Source organism: Patagioenas fasciata, chromosome 7 (assembly GCF_037038585.1).
Source record: "Patagioenas fasciata isolate bPatFas1 chromosome 7, bPatFas1.hap1, whole genome shotgun sequence".
Taxonomy (NCBI): Eukaryota; Metazoa; Chordata; class Aves; order Columbiformes; family Columbidae; genus Patagioenas; species Patagioenas fasciata.
Genome location: NC_092526.1, coordinates 30230445 through 30248404, shown reverse-complemented (window position 1 = coordinate 30248404; position 17960 = coordinate 30230445). Strand labels below are relative to the sequence as shown.

Sequence of the window (17960 nt, the reverse complement as noted above, 5' to 3'; positions counted from 1 at the left end):
TTTACATAATATTTTATATGCATCAGTTCCAGCAGGAGACTGGCAATTTTTCTTCATGTCACTGTGCTTTTTAAATTTTATCCTGTTGTTAAGTGTGACATTAGTTGCTAAGATGCTATGTAGGTATATACACAATAGACCTAAATTTCTCTTGCCCTGTGTGTTTAACACAATCAAAAAGAAGAGAAAGTGAGATTAGACTATTTTTCTTCTACTGAAAATAGTTGTTTTGCCTTTCAGTTAAAAACGTTTTTCTTCTGCTTTATGCAGCTATTCAAGCTTTCAGGAAATACTTATGCTAATTAACAGTAAGAGGACAAGCACTTTCAACACCTCTGAAAATGCTTCTAACTCCTACCACTCCAGGTCAACATCAGAAAAATTCTGATAGCAAGCTTTATGCCAGACAGGTGTACACAGAAAAATTTCTAAGCAGTCAACATGACTTAAAAACATTAAAATGCTAAATTAAAAAAACACAACAACTAATCGGAAAATGTAAAAAAAGTTTTCCAAGCAAAGCAGATGATTCCTTTTGTTTTGTGCCTTTTGAACTTCTTATACCTTTACTGCAATAGAGACTTTTTCATGATTAATGTCTAACCTGAAAGTAGCTAATTGCCAGTTGAGCTGTCTGCAACTGTCACAAATTGCAAAATTGTACCTTATCTGCTGGATGTCTACATTATTCTGCACCTGCCTTTAGCTCAATAAGATTTGAGAGCTGAAGTCTTGATTTAATCTGAAACACTTCCAGAAGTGCTGATGAAATCCTCACCAGAGAGCTTCCTCTGGGTAGCCAGGTTATTCATTTTCTCATAGGGACTCTAGCCTGGAAGAGGCCAAGCAGTTTCTATCACCTGTCAGCTGCTTTCTTATTAATACATCCTGATTTTTTTTTTCCCCTCAGTAAATGTGACCATTTACCTGTGCAGACCATGCAGTCACTGTCACATGCTTCCTCCTGCTGCAGTTCTTGTTTTGTTATTAGCAACTTGCTGGTACATATTACATTACAGATCATACACTTGGTTTTCAATGCAGAGTTTATACCTTTATTTAGAAGAAAATGACTGATTATCCAGGCTCGGAACTACAAAGAAAGGACTTTGGCCATACCAGAGAGAAAAGCTTGTTCATTGTCCTGTCTCATCTGGAGGTGGAGGTTATTGATGTGGAAAGGAACATCAGAGATAACACACCTGCTGCATGAAGTGGAAGCTGCTGCTTTTGGAACCATGATGGCTGACATATGGAAGAGACCTTCATAACTAAGACTTAAAATAAGCAATGCAGCTTTTCATCCAGGGACGTGCCACTTTCATACACAACCTTTCTCCAGAGAGGTGTCATCCAGCTAATGCTACTCTGTAACCTACACACACCATACCAGCCCTTACAGCCCAGGACCTACCCATGGCTTCATAAAATTCCAGCCTGTCACGCTGAGATCAACCAATGAGCAGAGATAGAGAACAAACTCTCTTAACCTCCATAAAGAAGGTCTCTTCTGGTGAAGTGTCTGAAGAAGCGAATCCACTTGTTACGTCACATCCAAAAGAAACACACAAAATCAGAGTGGTTTGGGTTGCAGGAGACCTTAAAGATTATCTGGTCCCAACCTTCCCCTGCCATGAACAGGGACACCTTCTACTAGACTGTGTTTCTCAAAGTCCCGTCCAGCCTGGCCTTGAACACTTCCAGGGGTCGGGTATCCACAGCTCCTCTGGGCAACCTGTTCCAGTGCCAGTGCTGCTAGAAGATCTCCCTGGAGCCTTCTCTTCTCCAGGCTGAACAACCCCGACTATCTCAGCCTTTCCTCATAGGAGAGGTGCTCCAGCCTTCTGATCATCTTTGTGGCCCTCCTCTGGACTTGCTCCAACAGGTCAATTTCCCTCTTATACTAGAGGCCCCAGAGCTGGACAAAGTACTCCAGCTGGGGTCTTATGAAAGCAGAGTAGAGGGGCAGAATCACCTCACTTGACCTAAGTTTCTTCTGATGCTGCCCAGAACCTAGTTGGCTGTCTGGGCTGTGAGATCACCTCACTGGCTTGTGTTGAGCTTCTCATCAACCAACACCAAGTCCTTATACTCAGGGTTGCTCTCAACCCATCATCCACCCAGCCTATATTCATGCTTGGGATTGCTCCAACCCATGTGCAGGACCTTGCACTTGGCTTTGTTGAACCTCATGAGGCTCACATGGCCCCACCTTTCAAGCCTTCCAAGGCCCCCCTGGATGGCATCCCTTCCCTCCAGTGTGTCGACCACACCACACAGCTTGGTATCATCAGCAAACTTGCTGGGACTGCACTCAGTCCCACTGTCCACATCACCAACTAAGACGTGAAACAGTGCCAGTCCCAATACCGATCCCAAGGAACACCACGTGTCACTGCTCTCCACTCGGACAGTGAACCAAGTGCCATCTACGCAGTAAGCTATGTGAACCACATCAAGCAAAACACACTTCATTACTAGGGGAAAAATAAACCAAAACCAGAGACAAGCGAAAACTCCAAGACCCACACACAGGTAGTTATGTAATTCTATTCAAAGAGAAGGATGTCAGCAATGAAAAAAGGACTAAATTCTATGAAAGTGGGCTAAAATATATTGGCTGAATATCTGAAATACTATATACAAGAGTGTTTTCCTGTTATACTATATTTGTAATTAACTAGTGCTTAGGCATATCTTCTGAATTTGTTAACAGCTTCTCAGGGAGCCTTTCAGAGAGTAAAGGTTAAGATGGACTTCAAATTACCCAGCTGATTTGTCATCTCCTCTTCATGTGGTTAAGCTCATCACAGGAACCAATACATATTTAAAACCATTTTAAGAAAGGCTTAACAAGATCCTATGTAATATCATTTAGAGGAGGTCACATACATTTTGAAGTCAGCCTTTCAGATCCACTGTATGACACTATTAAATCCAAATGTTTAAAACAAGATCTTATTAAGATTACACAGCTAGACTGGGGAGACATAGCACTTTACCTACAAAGCACTGTAAAGCATCTTGAACAGTCGGCTTCACACTGGTGCCGATTTCAAAGATTTGCTACTTGACAGTCTTAATTAGGCAGCTGTATTCTAATAGACTGTTTAGCCTCCTCTGAACTAAAATTCCTTGAGCAGATTGCCAATTCAAAATACTTTATTCTTCATATGTTGTCAGTTTAGGCTATATTGTTCTACTAAATCACCCTCAAATTATTTCTATCAGTAGTATATCAGTCTAGTAAACTCTTATGCTTAAATCTCCCACTCATTAAAAACACAGAAGTCTCTTATTTTCTGACTGTCCAAAAAAAAAAAAAATCTGTTGTAGAGAACTCAACCATTTAATAGTTGTAACATGCAACTGCATCACTACCTGTAGCATCTGATGATGGATCATCCCTAATCATTAGGGAGTCCTACAAGCGAGATACACCATCTCACTGTATCTAGAATGATTAGACAAGGAGTTTCCTTCACTAGACAAGGAGTTTCCTTCACTTCTCATAATTTCTTCTTTTACTTTCGTCACAGTTAGAACCAAATCAAGAGGTCTGGGATGAAGACTAACCCCACTTTCCTTGGACTGATCCATACAGGGGTAAACAGAAGCAAACCCCCTCTTTTATGTGTGAATCAGACTTCTGGATCCTGGGTGAAATAAAAACCAAGGTGAATCAAAACAAGATGCAACACAACCACAAAACCCTTCTGGTTATACCTATAGAGACAATGGATATGTGCAGCATTGATATTTGAAATAAAACTCCCAGCGATGTATAAGTAAATGAATAAAGAACATGGGAAACAGTTTTTCCACTTGATTTACAAGAGACTTTACTCACATGTACTCATTTGCAAATATATAGCTCACCAAAACAGTAATTTCAAATTGTGCCTGGTTCATCTTCATTTTAAAAGTCTTTCAGAGATTTTGCTAAGATATTTCTTATGAAAAGTTTTTGTTGACTTGCAGGTTTTTGTGACTTGAGCCATAAAAAACCCCAACATGCAAATTTCATGAAGTGAGACAGATCAAGCAATAGTTTTCCTTTTTTAAAATCAGTAACCCTGTGGTTAAATACTCTGTCTTGAGATTCAATTCCCAAAACTTTTGCATCCTCTGAGGGTTTCCATCTGCAAGGGTAATGCTCTTGATTTCTACACCTTACAGTATTCTGGTGAGAAGTATTCTTTATATCTGTTTAGGTTTTTCCCCTCTGGATATGTATTAAACACTCACTAGAACACAGAGTAGATCTCCAGGTCCCACTTGCTAGGGCTCCACTTCATGGCTCCACTTCCCTACTCAGTGCATCATATTAATATATTCAAGGCCATCTGAGTGAACATTTATATTTCTTATGGAAACCCATGGGGAACATACAGATAAATTTAGAGAAAGTGAAATTATGAATCTTCAGATTCATAAGGATATGTTTTACCTCAGTGTAGTATGGGTTAAAGAAGCTTTATGCAAGCAAAGCTCATGGAGCTTGATAGCTACTTCTTTTTTTAACCTTGCATTTCCAAGGAAGAATTTTGAAGGGGTGGAAGGTGAGGAAAAGTCACAGAAACACTGGCATAGAACAAACCACTGAGAATAATGATTGATCAAAGTGCGTGACTGGTCTCAATGAGTTCTAGTTTATAAATTGTTCCCATTCTTAAAAATGCTTACATGACAGGCAACACCAACACTTAAGAGAAAGCTCCAACTTAAACTTCTTAACCAAACCAATTGTTTTATCACAGCTCAAGTGTCTTGAGCAGCAGAATTTGTTCAGTGCTATATGTTTTAAAGAGGAGACTTACAGAAATACTCACTTGTGGAAAAATAAAAAAAAAAACAATAAATAATTGCTTTAGACTCACAAACACATCCTGTTTGCAGAACCTCTGTGCACACAGTAGAAGGTGCTGGAGCAGAGTGACTCCACAGAGAAAGGATACTTTGTGGCCATGAAGCCAGAAAAAGCTTGCTTGAAAGCTTTAAAAACAAAACAAAACAAAACAAAAAAGCAAACACACAGAACAAACCAACCAACCCACCACACCACCACCAAAACAAGAAGAAAAAAATACGGCTGCTCTTCGTATGTACATATGTATAACACTCCTGCTATGGTCCTACATCCTGGAGATGTCCTCGCTGTACCCAGAAGAAAGGATTAAGCCATATCATGTTTCTGGTGGTGAGCTGCCAATAGAAAGCCAGCTTTGAATTAAAATAAAATTCAATACCTTGATTTAAAAGAAGCAGGACTACAGCTTGACATCTATTAGAAGACAAATATCCATTTAATTTCTATTGCACAGGATAACTATTTAGAACCAGTATTTTATCAGACACCATTTAGAAAGATAATATGATTAATTATTTTCTTCTTCTGTAGTTTCTTGTAAAACAATACTAAACTAGCAGCAGAATTTGTGTGCCGACATAATAGTAAAATGGTCAAAGAAGTGGTCTCTGCTAGAAAAACGTCTCCTGTAGAACTCTATACTACCAAAATCCCAAGAGGCAAACTAATTCTATCATTTGTATGCCCATTAAGTCTTTCATGGTGACATATGGCATTTAAGTAGTTTAGAGGTATGAAAGCTTGAAAGACAGTTGTGTGAAAAATCTCAGAAGTAGCTACAAACCAGACAACGCACCGACTACAGAATCAGTTTTTTGGTTGGCAGGGGGAAGGGGTCTAGAAGCTGTGTTGAGGAATACTGAATAGGAACCATGATTTAGAAATTTTTTTCAAGGTTATTTAAAAAGTTAGTCATTTTCTTGTCACTGATCAAGCACTCCTGGACTGCAATTTAGAGAAATCTGCAAGAATATGATCAAGCTATCTCCTCTACACCAGATATTATTGGACATAAAATAGCCTAAAGGGTACAGAATTTTACCAGCATTTCAAGTATAATGCCCCAATAGTTAAGGGAGGTGGAGGCAGTAGGGGAATATACAAAACATTGAATGCAAAAGCAATTACAGTGCTCCTGGAGTAAAGAACACCGTCTAGACATCTTCCATCTGTAAAGACATATCATCTCCCATTTACAGGCAGAAGAATATCCCATGACTAGTGAAAAATTTTTATATGCAACTTCGAGAAGCTCAAGCCTAAATTCAAGAGCACTTCACATCACCTTTAGTATATTCAGAAGAGCAGTTCAACAGCCTGAGGTAAACATGGCAGAACTTTGCAGTTCCAAAAGTCAACCTTAAGTCTCTATTTACCCACAGAAGCAAAGCTACTCATTAGCTGGGGGGAAAAGAGGGGAGAAAAGAAAGTGCAAGAAACTTTCCCATTGATACACACAACTCTCCAAATGAAACCGTCCCTCTCCTCATCATTCACAGCATTCTTCTCATCGCATCCCCCAGCCCCCCAAGGCTTACATCAGGACACACCGCTGTATGCTGACTCACCATCAGACAAACACTCATCCTCTGCAGCACAGCAGGCACAAGAGTCTGTGGAAAGAGTGGTATCTACACACCTAACAGCCATAACATACCTGTGTACCACCTTCCAGCTGTTACAACAGACGAGTGGTAATGAACACTAGAAGGAAAGTAAGTCAATGCTTCTAACAGCTTTTGTTACTCTTTATTAGATAAATGAACACAAATACAAACTCCTTGGTTTCATTCCCACCCCTGGGGAAGGGTCTGGCCTTGCTGTGTTTTTTCTTGCTTACTTGCTGCCTGCTTTCTCCAGGCCAGCAACCACAAAGATGATTTCCACACTTAACACTCAGCAACAAACACAGGCTGAAGAAAGCAGGGTGGAGGAGGAAGGGAACCACCATGGGAAGTACACAGGAAAAAGGCCGCTGACTTAAGAAAAATACATTTTAGCTTTAGGCTTTAACAATATTTAGCCCACAGTTTATAGCACTAATTCAGTTTTAACATTTAACTTAGGACATGGCTAAAGGTAAAGAAAAGGTGAGAGGCTATAATAATTTACTTTGGTCATTCAGGAATTATCTTTGCAATATAGGTCTTATAATTTGAACAAATTAGCCACAAGTCACTTAGTTCTTCACGAGAAGGGTGGCAGCTGATGTGCCATATCAACTCAAGTGCTGTGCTCCCATAATCCTCACTATGGGTTTATGAACAAATCTTAGTCTATTGTTTCCAGATTAAGAATTCAAAAGTACACTGTGAGTTTAAATCTAAGGCTGCTGGTAACTCCAGTTAATACATTACACACATTGATCAAAGAGAACTGCTTGTGAACATCTGTAACTTCTAGTCACATTTCAGTTAAAATGTGATAATTAGGATCTGTAGGATAATGTGTCCTTTCTTTTTCTTCACTGTACTATCTAATCTATGACAATTATATAACATTTTGTTAAGCTTTTTAAAAAAGAACATTTGAAATTACTGATATTAGACCAGTGGCTCTCCAATTTCAATTTAACTTGCTTCCTGTCCCATCAATAAATTCAACAGAAGGTTATATATACTGAAGTCAGAGTTCTGTTGAAAACAAACCTCCAGCTTGCTTTCCTGGATGTGTTTACATGGACTATTATAGTTTAATCTACTTCCTAATTTCTAAAGCAATGCATTTTTCCTCCTCTGTCATTTATTTTGAATGCATCATGTTCACAAATGTTGATTACTTTTCTGCTAGGGATTTGAGCCATCTGTGCTAACACAGTTGCTGAGAGAGTCATATACAATAAGAAAAAGAGAAAATAGACACTAGCATGAAACAACAATAAAAGATCTAAATTTGCAAGCTCCAGCTTTGCCTACAGTTTATGATTAATGAAAACTAGTGCTTACTGAAAGCTGATTATGTTTCATTCTGTGTGAAGCCTGAGGGGCTGAGGCTTAGAACACTAAAATCCTTCAAATTCTACCCAGTTTCATGTCTCTCTCCAATTAACTTTGCAGATTGAATCACCAAGTCAGCACAATCACTGCAGGAAAAAGCCATTAGAATAGATTTTCCTCTGTCTTGCTAAAAAAGTATCACTTCATCACAGCTGATTAAGCAATACAAGACAGCACAGCACCCCCGGAAAATTAATTTTTCTTTGAACTCCCAAATTCACAAGTTTCTAAGTACTGCTTCCACACACCTAAGGTTAGCTTAGACTTTAGTAGGCAAAGTCAACGGTTCAGCTCAGGGGTAAGAAGACAACCATATAATTGTGTGCGCCACAGTCATTACTGCTATAGGAATAGTCAGGGTGCAAGCAAATAGATGTTGAGGAGGAAGAAGCTTAACAGTTAAACAAACAAACCCACTTCACCTTCATCTTTTTTCTCAAGGGTTTCTTTGATAACATTTTTGGTTGAATTATTGGTGAGATAAGATTAATGGCAAGTAAATGACAACATTAGCTAACACACTCCTGGTTACACTATGAAGGCCACAAGTGAGGAAGCACTCTGTTCAAAGATATCCAGCACAGTGTTGTTATTATGAATGATGTGAACTCACAGGTCCTACAAGCTCTCCAAGGCCAGCAGTCAAAGCCAGACTGGAGGGTGCCCATGACATACACCTGGCACAGGCTGTGTAGAGTCAAGGGCTGCAGGACCAGCAGCACATGGGCAGTACAGTCATAAACAAGCCAGATGTGGCATCTAAACAGACAGCACCAGGGAGAAATACAGCACTTCTGTGAAAGCGGCAGAGTTCAGCAACTTGCCATCACTAATAAAAGGCCATCCTGCCCACCTCAGTGTCATTACTGTTTTCTCTGCTATTGAATGGTGGTTTCTGACCTTAGGAAGCTCATTGCAATGAGCCAGAAGGTAAAAAGGTAAATAGTTTCCTGCTTGTGCAACGTGTGCCCACACACAAGGGAACGGGGGACAGTGGCACTAAAAGGTGAGCAATCAGCCAAGCCCAACTCCTGACACCTCACCCTTTGCCCAAAAGTCTTCATTTGCATTTTGGTTTGTTTTTTTTTTTTTTTTTTTTTTTTTTTTATTCTTCAAACAAAGTGAAAAAGCATGTTGATTAAATTCCTATTCATCTACCAGGTCCCTTAGAAAGGGGCAATGACAACTGTGTGACTGGCAACCCCACAAATGCTCATTTTTCAGTCATTTATTCTAATAGATGCTTCCTCTGCTCCAGTATTTCACTTAAAAGAAGAAAGCACTTTTGAGAAGATGCTTATCCTATAGAAAAAAATTAATAATCCTAGCAACTGTTCCTTTGCTGATACTCTGAAAGAAATGACAGGCTATAATCCCAACATAAAGGAATCTGGATCCTCATAAGTCTATGGGACCAGACGGGATCCATCCTAGGGTGATGAGGGAGCTAGCAGAAGAGCTCGCCAAGCCGCTCTCCATCATCTTCCAACAGTCTTGGCTCACTGGGGAGGTCCCAAATGATTGGAAACTGGCAAATGTTACCCCAATCCACAAAAAGGGCTGCAAAGCTGACCCTGGCAACTACAGGCCTGTCAGCCTGACCTCGGTGCCTGGCAGGGTGATGGAGCAGATCATCCTGAATGCAATCACACAGCACCTCCAGGATGGACCAGCGATCAGACCCAGCCAGCATGGGTTTAGGAGGGGCAGGTCCTGTCTGACCAACCTGATTTCCTTTTATGATCAGGTGACCCACCTAGTGGATGAGGGGAAAGCTGTAGATGTGATCTATCTAGACTTCAGCAAAGCCTTTGACACTGTCTCCCATAATATACTCCTTCAAAAGCTGATAGCCCATGGCTTGGACAAGTGCACTCTCTGCTGGGTTAAGAACTGGCTGGAGGGCCGGGCCCAGAGAGTGCTGGTAAATGGGGCTGCATCTAGCTGGCGGCCAGTCACTAGTGGTGTCCCCCAGGGGTCAGTGTTGGGTCCAGTCCTGTTTAACATCTTTATTGATGATTTAGATGAGGGGATTGAGACCACCATCAGCAAATTTGCTGATGACACCAAGTTGGGGGGCAGTGTTGACCTGCTGGAAGGCAGGAGGGCTCTGCAAAGAGATCTGGATAGACTGGAAAAATGGGCTGATTCCAATGGGATGAAGTTCAACAAGGCCAAGTGCCGGGTCCTGCACTTTGGCCACAACAACCCCCTTCAGCGCTACAGGCTGGGCACAGAGTGGCTGGAGAGCAGCCAGACAGAAAGGGACCTGGGGGTACTGATTGACAGCAAGCTCAACATGAGCCAACAGTGTGCCCAGGTGGCAAAGAAGGCCAATGGTATCCTGGCCTGTATCAAAAATAGTGTGGTCAGCAGGACAAGGGAAGTGATCCTTCCCCTGTACTCTGCATTGGTGAGGCCACACCTGGAGTATTGTGTTCAGTTCTGGGCCCCTCAGTTCAGGAGGGATATTGAGGTGCTGGAGCGGGTCCAGAGAAGAGCAACAAGACTGGTGAAGGGACTTGAGCACATGACCTATGGGGAGAGGCTGAGGGAGCTGGGGTTGTTCAGCCTGGAGAGGAGGAGGCTTAGAGGTGACCTCATTGCTCTCTATAACTACCTGAAGGGAAGTTATAGTCAGGTGGGAACTGGTCTCTTCTCCCAGGCAGTTAGCAATAGGACAAGGGGACATGGGCTTAAACTCTGCCAGGGGAAGTTTAGGCTGGATATTAGGAAGAAGTTCTTTACGGAAAGAGTGATCAGGCATTGGAATGGCCTGCCTAGGGAGGTGGTGGACTCACCGTCCCTGGAGGTTTTTAAACTGAGATTGGACATGGCTCTTAGTGCCATGATCTAGTAAATGGGCTGAAGTTGGACCAAGGGTTGGACTTGATGATCTCTGAGGTCTTTTCCAACCTAGCCAATTCTGTGATTCTGTGATTCTGTAAATTGGAGTTAAAATACAGCCTGAAAGTTATTTAATGATTAGTGTATTTAATTTTCTTATTTTCAAACTGCAGAAAGAATCAGAACATTCAAAATTATCTAATTATATCACATATAATTAAATTAATAAATGCGTTAATGAATTATATTACAGAAAATTAATTAAGTATCCCATTACAGTCTCACTTATGCAACAACTATATTTGGAGACAATAGAAAAAGGCAAAGATTCTGTTTCCAAGACTATCTGCCCCTCTTTAAACCAAATCAATTCATCATCTCTTTCTAATTAAATATAATGGACATGAAACAAGTACACCATAAAAGAAATAAGTTTCATCTCCAATATTTTTGCTTTATTGTGTTCAGTTAAAAGTTTTTTGCTTTTTTTTTTTAAATCTATCTACCATATCCCACTCATACAGATTCATTCCCTTCATAGGGTCCTTCTCAATGCGTCATCTGTATTCTAAGAGAATACTAGCCATCTACTATGTATTAAAATTCCCTGCTTTCCATATTAAAAAAAAGTCAAAAAAACCCCAGTATCTATTGGTTTCAGTTATACTACTAGAAGCTTCAATTTTAGTGAAATTTCAGAAAATACAGTAGTGTTCTCAGTAAACATAAGCACTGCAGAGGAGACTGATAGTCCTCCACTGCCTGTCAAAAGCAAACCTACCTTATTAAAATCAATGTATGTTCTATTTTATAGATCATACGTTACTTGAAATATATTCTCAGATCAATTCAGATGGTTTTGTAAGCAAGGTTCATTTCATCAGTTTCTTCACACTGAATTTTTAGTGCCTTTAAGAAAAAAAGCACAAACAAACAAAAACTAAACTGTTTAGCATCCCTATAGAAATCTCCAGGGAAGCTTTGCCACCAGCCACCAGTTTTGTACAGGAATACCAAAGCAAATACTCCTGTTCGAAAGAGATGGGTGCAATTCAGCTGAAGGTTCTACAACTCTTAGACTGCTCTGACATAAGATATACAACTCCACCTCAAGTATTTGAAATTCTATATCGTTTCAGTGACGGACGAAATTTTGCACTGACTCTCAAGGAATGACAGAAATTTGAACTACTAAGACATGGTCCAATAACTTGTGATGCTTCATTAAAAATAAAAATGAAACCTGGAGGTAAAGAAAAACAAAACAAAACACACACACACACAGAAAACCCCAACAAAACAAACAGAAAACCCCACCCCAAAGTCCTTTAAAGTTTGAAGTACACAAAGCCCACTTAACCCTGTCAGAAAACAGCAAATGAAGGACTTTTATTTTGAGGACTTTTTGTGAGAAAAGTTAACATTGTGAGAGAATTAGATTTGTAATAGTATCATCTTAAAAGTATCTGTACAGGTATCTATTTTAAGTTCTTCAGGTAAAAAATAATTGCACATAGCAGACAACTTCATTTGTTTGGGTTTAGTGCCATACAAACACATACAGACTGCTAGCTAATGTTAAAGTCAGTCCATTTCCAGACAAACACAAGGTCAAATGTGTTTCATCGATTGTTTTTGTTTTGGCTTTCTTTGTTTGTTTGTTTTGTTTGGGTTTTTTGTTTGTTTGGGGTTTTGTTTGGTTTGGTTTTTTTTTTTTTGGTGGGGTTTGTTTTTATTTTGTTTGTTCAGGGTTTTGGGGTTGGTTTGTTTATTTGTTTCAAAGCAGTTCATGCACTGTTGAACAGCACTACTTTCAAGAGCTCTTGACTAATTAAACCAACACATACAGGACAAAAAAATAATTTTATATATGTATACATACACTGTCCATCACAATGCCTCCAATTTTGTCATTTTGTTCCCATTTTGCCCCTACCACTATTTGCTATATAGTATATTGCCAGATTAATGCAATTCTATTGAAAACAAATGCAACTGTAAGACCACAAAGTCATGTCACTAGTATTAACATTAAGAAATAGAGCATTGTTTTGCTCTGATAATTTTTTTATTCTAGAATGAAGTATAATCTTTGTTCAGAATAACTACCTTCATTAAACCCTAGTATTCTAACAGAGTGCAATATATTATCATTTATTTATATCAACTGGAAAATATTTTTACAATTTGATTCTCAAACGAGCCCTTGTGTTGGAGCAGGACATGCACTTTCTGCGGCCACTGTCGCCTGCAGCTTGGCTGTCCCCTGCATCTTCACTCATGAACTGCAACCCACTAACTCACAGAAATGGTATCAACCAAATTTGCAGCTGGCAGCTAGAAACACACCAATTTACCCAAAAAGCCTGTCAAGCTGATCCAGCAGCAGCCGGTGTGCCGAGGCACTGGTGCTCCCAGCACAGCGCAGGGGATGCCCACATGTGGCAGAGGAGGAAGGACGAGCATCCTTCCCCTCAGCTAAGGAACCATCTTGCTCATATATGCACACCAGTTACTTCAGAACATGTATTCAATTTGTGAACTAACCAAATAATGAGTTAGAGAACTCACATGTTAAGACTAGCCTGTGTGAAAGTGACTGAGTCCTTGTTTGATTTGTATGGTTTTGGGGTGGGTTGTTTGTTTTTGTTTTGTATTGTTTTTTTTAATCCAATGTGCTCATGATATAAAGTTTAGAGACTACATTATCCTATGAATTATGGGAGATGAAAACAGATTGTGACAGTAGTCTATGTAAAAAGTAGGTTTTGATGATACACTAACTAATAGCAAGCAAACCTGAGAGGACCACATCTGCTACTTGCCTACTAAGTTACAGAATCATAGAATAGTTTTGGTTGGAGGAGACCCTGAGGATGATCAAGTCCAACCATAACCTAACTCCAGCACTAAACCATGCCCCTAACAACCTCATCTAAATGCCTTTTAAACACCTCCAGGGATGGCGATTCCACCACTGCCCTGGGCAGCCTATTCCAATGCCTGATAACCCTTTCCAGGAATAATTTTTTTCCTAGTATCCAGTCTGAACTTTCCCTGGTGCAACTTGAGCCTGTTTCCTCTTGTCCTATCACTTGCTACTCAGGAGAAGAGACCAACACCCTCATGCTACAGCCTCCATTCAGGCAGTTGTAAACAGTGAGAAGGTCTGCAGTGTCCCCAGGAATCAAAATTCAGGTCCACCCTGAAAAGCTTTAGGAGGCAGAGAACCCCCCATGCAGCCACAGTTTCCAGGACTCTCCTGGAATGGTTTAAAATCTCAAGGTCACAATTTTGAGCATGATTTTTTTTTTTTTTTTAAATAAAAGTTACCTTATATAAAAAGGTGTTGAGATTTTGAACTTGCAAAATGGAAATACCTAATTTTAACAGTTTTCCTGGCTTCCACTTAAACAAAGATTTTCATGAAATGAGGGAAGAAACTGAAATTCAGATAACAAGAGTCTGAAATATGAGATCCAAGAAGACATCCCATACCGAACTCTCGTGCAAGAGTCTGTTGAGCAACAGTTAGAAGAATACAAGTAATAGTATATTATTAAGTATCAATAGTCTTATAAAGAGGACCTAACAATCAAAAAAGCTCCCAGTTTATGTTTGAAAAAAAAAACCACAAACTTACCAGATCAATCACACCACAAGACTGAGGCAATCCTTTCCCTCTCCTATCATGACTTAGAAAGCTCTTGATTAAAACAAAATCTTTAGAGTACAAATTAAGAGAGTCATCTGAAGATATGGAATTGATTTTCAATAATTCCTGTAGGCCTGGAGGGACTCCAAAAGCTGTGGCTATATTTAAAACCAGTAAGTGAGATGACTCAGGCAACCTCTGCCCCATCAGCCTGAGTTACAAATAAAGTAACCCAACTCTGCCATTCAGAACTATTAATAAAGCTTTTAGTAAGATTGTATAATACAAGAGAGGCATGTTTAGGGTAGCCAGGCTTTGTTTGATGACAATTTGTTTTAGGCAATAAAGACTTTGAGGCACACAGGTGAGATCCCTGGGCATTTCAGCTTGCTCTCTCATACAGGTTGGGTCACTCAACCAGGCTCCATTTCCTATTAATTACTAAAACAAGAGGATCCCCAAGGAGTTGCTAATGGTGTCCTGATTGCCTGGTAGACAGCAAAGCAAATACAGGCAGCACACCTACCTCATTTCCACTGCCTTTCTGGTACCTTTTTAAAGGATTACATTGTCATACACAGAAGCACTAACACAACGGCAACATGCACAGGTTATTTCAGAACTCACCTGAAAGCCAGGGCCCAACAATGCAGCAGGAAACGTCGTTGTTCAGTTCAGTGGGACTAGTTTCACCCTGCTGATGTCACACTCCATATTTAAGTTACAAACTGAGAATGAAAAAAAAAAAATATGTAGGCTACAGAAACAGTTTATCATTTACAACTAGTAGTCCTAGAGTCAGATACGGATTCCAAGGGGTTGCACAGAAAGGGCCAGAACTACCTACGCTAATTAGAAATGTAGCATAATGCAACACTCAAGGAGTTCCAGGTAAGATGACTGTTCAGGTGGCTCAACATGGTCTAAGACACCCCCTACACCTTCAGCTATGATTGCAGCCATGGGAACTGAAGACGCTCACCAGGTCATTGACATCTCTTAGGATGTGACCCAAGTAATTTACACATCACTTCAGCAACAGCTAAGAAACTTTAAATTTGACATCAGTGACTGTTTCAATTTTATTTCCCACAGCTCCTCATTTTAAGTTCAATATTTTATTACAAATTCTGCACAAAACCAAATTACAACAAAAAGCTATGGTTGATATGTTCCTTCTGTTATTCCTCAAAGTCTTAGGCAGCCATAACAGAAAAAAAAAAGTCAGTTTTCTAAGAGCTACTCTGTCAAAAATAAACCAAGTAAGAAAAGCAGTTGTTTTAAGATTTTAAAGTGCAATTTTCCAGCTTCTCTATTTCTTTTTTTAGTTAAAAATACTGACAAGAACTTCTAAAGTTGTCCAAAAAGAACAGTTAATTAAAACTTTTCAAACACCATTAAGTAGTTTCAGCTTCAATTTAAGGATGGTTCACTCATCATTAATCAAATATGTCAATGAGCTCTTTGGCCTAATGGTTTTGCACACAAATAGGAAGGAAGGCTAACAGAATGACTCAAACTGACAGACACATTTCCAATAGTCCCACAGTGAAGAGATCAAACTGTATTTTTTAGCAAACTTCACTGGCAGGCTGCAGTTACCAAAAGTCACCATGCATAATGCCATAAATCCAAGTGCATCACTTCATTTACAGAAATATTTAACACTGTTAGTACGATGACAGGAATAAAATTCAGCAAAATAGTCATAGCAAACTTGGAATTATTATGAACAGATTTATAGTAAATATTTCTTTACCATCAAATAAATGAGGATGGTACCACTAACATGACCATTTTTGATCATCAGATGTTTGATCTTCCTATTAATGATTGCTAATATACTTGTCCTTGGACATAACCACTCTAGAACTATTTTTACTCCAATATTCACGCACAGGTGCCTGAGCTTGCTGCTAATCGCAAGACTGGCAGTGGCAGGGAAGGAGGGCAGGAGAAGTTGTGGATGCCCCAGCCCTGAAAGCGTTCAAGGCCAGGTGGGATGGAGCTTGGAGGTGGGGCTGGAAGTAGATGATCTTTAGGTCCTTTCCAACCCAAGCCATTCTAAGGTTCTATAAGAAAGGAGGGCTACGGTCAAGAAATTAGTCTTTGAATAATACAAGGGTGAATGTTGTGTCATATTTTAAATAACTTCTCAGTAACTGCAAGGTAAGGACCTATAAAATATCTCTCACATTTTAAACAGGAGGAAAACAGGTGTAATGCATTGGCTTCACTTTGTTTGCTGAAGCTTCCAAACTGGTATCCTTACAGATAAATAGGTTACATCACAGTAAACAGATGAACAGGCATATTGGATGGAAATTTAAATACATTTATACTTATGCCCCTAGGTTTGCAATTAAAAGAAATTATGAACTTACAATCCATTTAAGCTGAGGTCATGGGAGGTAGAAAAAGAGATAAACATGTAAATTTTGAGAACCCATGGTAATAGAAAATCTAGGTATAATCTTTTAAAAAATGAAGATAAATATGCTATACCTGTGGAAACTATATCTTCATAGATTATATCAGAGAGTCAGACATGCATAATTGATTTTGCTAGCCTAAGACAAATGAGACACATGGAGAGCCAAGAAAGTAATAGTTTTAAGGGACATTCATTAAGCTTAACTAAGTAACACACAGTTGTTACATGCAGAGTAGCCTCCATAATTTATACGTATGCAGTTTTCATATTTTCATTAACAGATACATTTAAGACCATGCTGATGAATGAAAAGTTCCAGTTTAAGAAAGCAATTCCACAGGAAAAAAAAAAATACACAAGGCCAGATCACTTTGCCATTATAAGTTTAGGGACCTGTTCACACTATAATATTGCTGATACATGTAAATTTGATTCTGCGCTTAAACTATGGAACTTAAGATTTGTGAAAAAGATAAAAATTTAGAGACAGATAAAACCAAGCCTGTTTGTGGACTCACAATTAGTGTGACACAGGGCTGGGTTTTATTTTGTTATGAACGAATGCACGTAATTTTGTTTAAAACTGAAAATAATACACAATAACAAGTTTCTGTTGTCATTTACATTCCTCAGGAAAGGCTCTGAGTGCTCTGACTTTAATCTGTACATAGTTTCTTTGCATCTGTGGGTGGGAGCTTCTCACCTTTTTTTCAGAAGCACAGGACACAGGAGGAGTTAGCTGCGCAACAGCTGCTCTACAGCAATTTATACAAGCTGCCATTATGGGTGTTCACACTCTTGAAAACTTCTTCATCTTCCTTGTTTTGTTCTTCCTCATAAACAAATCATCTTTCCTTCTATTGAGGCTGTACAGATTTTCCCCGTCCCCCTCTCCCCCACTATATGGATTTATTGTTCAGTGAGATTATGCTGATCCTCATTCCTTGCAGGACCAGTTTCAACAATTACTCAGCAATTCTGACTCATTCATTAGGTATTGATAATAAGTAGGAAAAATCGTTGGGTAGCATTAACCTTTTCACTACCATTGCAGGCACACATTCAAGCACTTGCTTCTGAGTAGAAAAGGTTAAATTAGGCACTGGTATAGAACACAGGACATGATACAACATAATGCTCCAATCTGTAAAAAAACAT

At 39.4% G+C, this 17960-nt stretch overlaps 1 long non-coding RNA gene across 2 annotated transcripts in view; it reads right to left on the bottom strand.

Annotated features, from left to right (window-relative positions):
- Positions 1–17960, bottom strand: part of LOC139828369 (uncharacterized) — an 88291-nt gene that overhangs the window by 41363 nt on the left and 28968 nt on the right. Inside the window, exon 7 of one of the 2 annotated variants that reach the window (XR_011739885.1) lies at positions 14996–15096. The exons of the other annotated variant lie outside the window; for it this stretch is intronic. This is a non-coding gene — a long non-coding RNA (uncharacterized lncRNA). The remainder of the gene's footprint in view (positions 1–14995; positions 15097–17960) is intronic. 2 annotated transcript variants of the gene reach the window in all.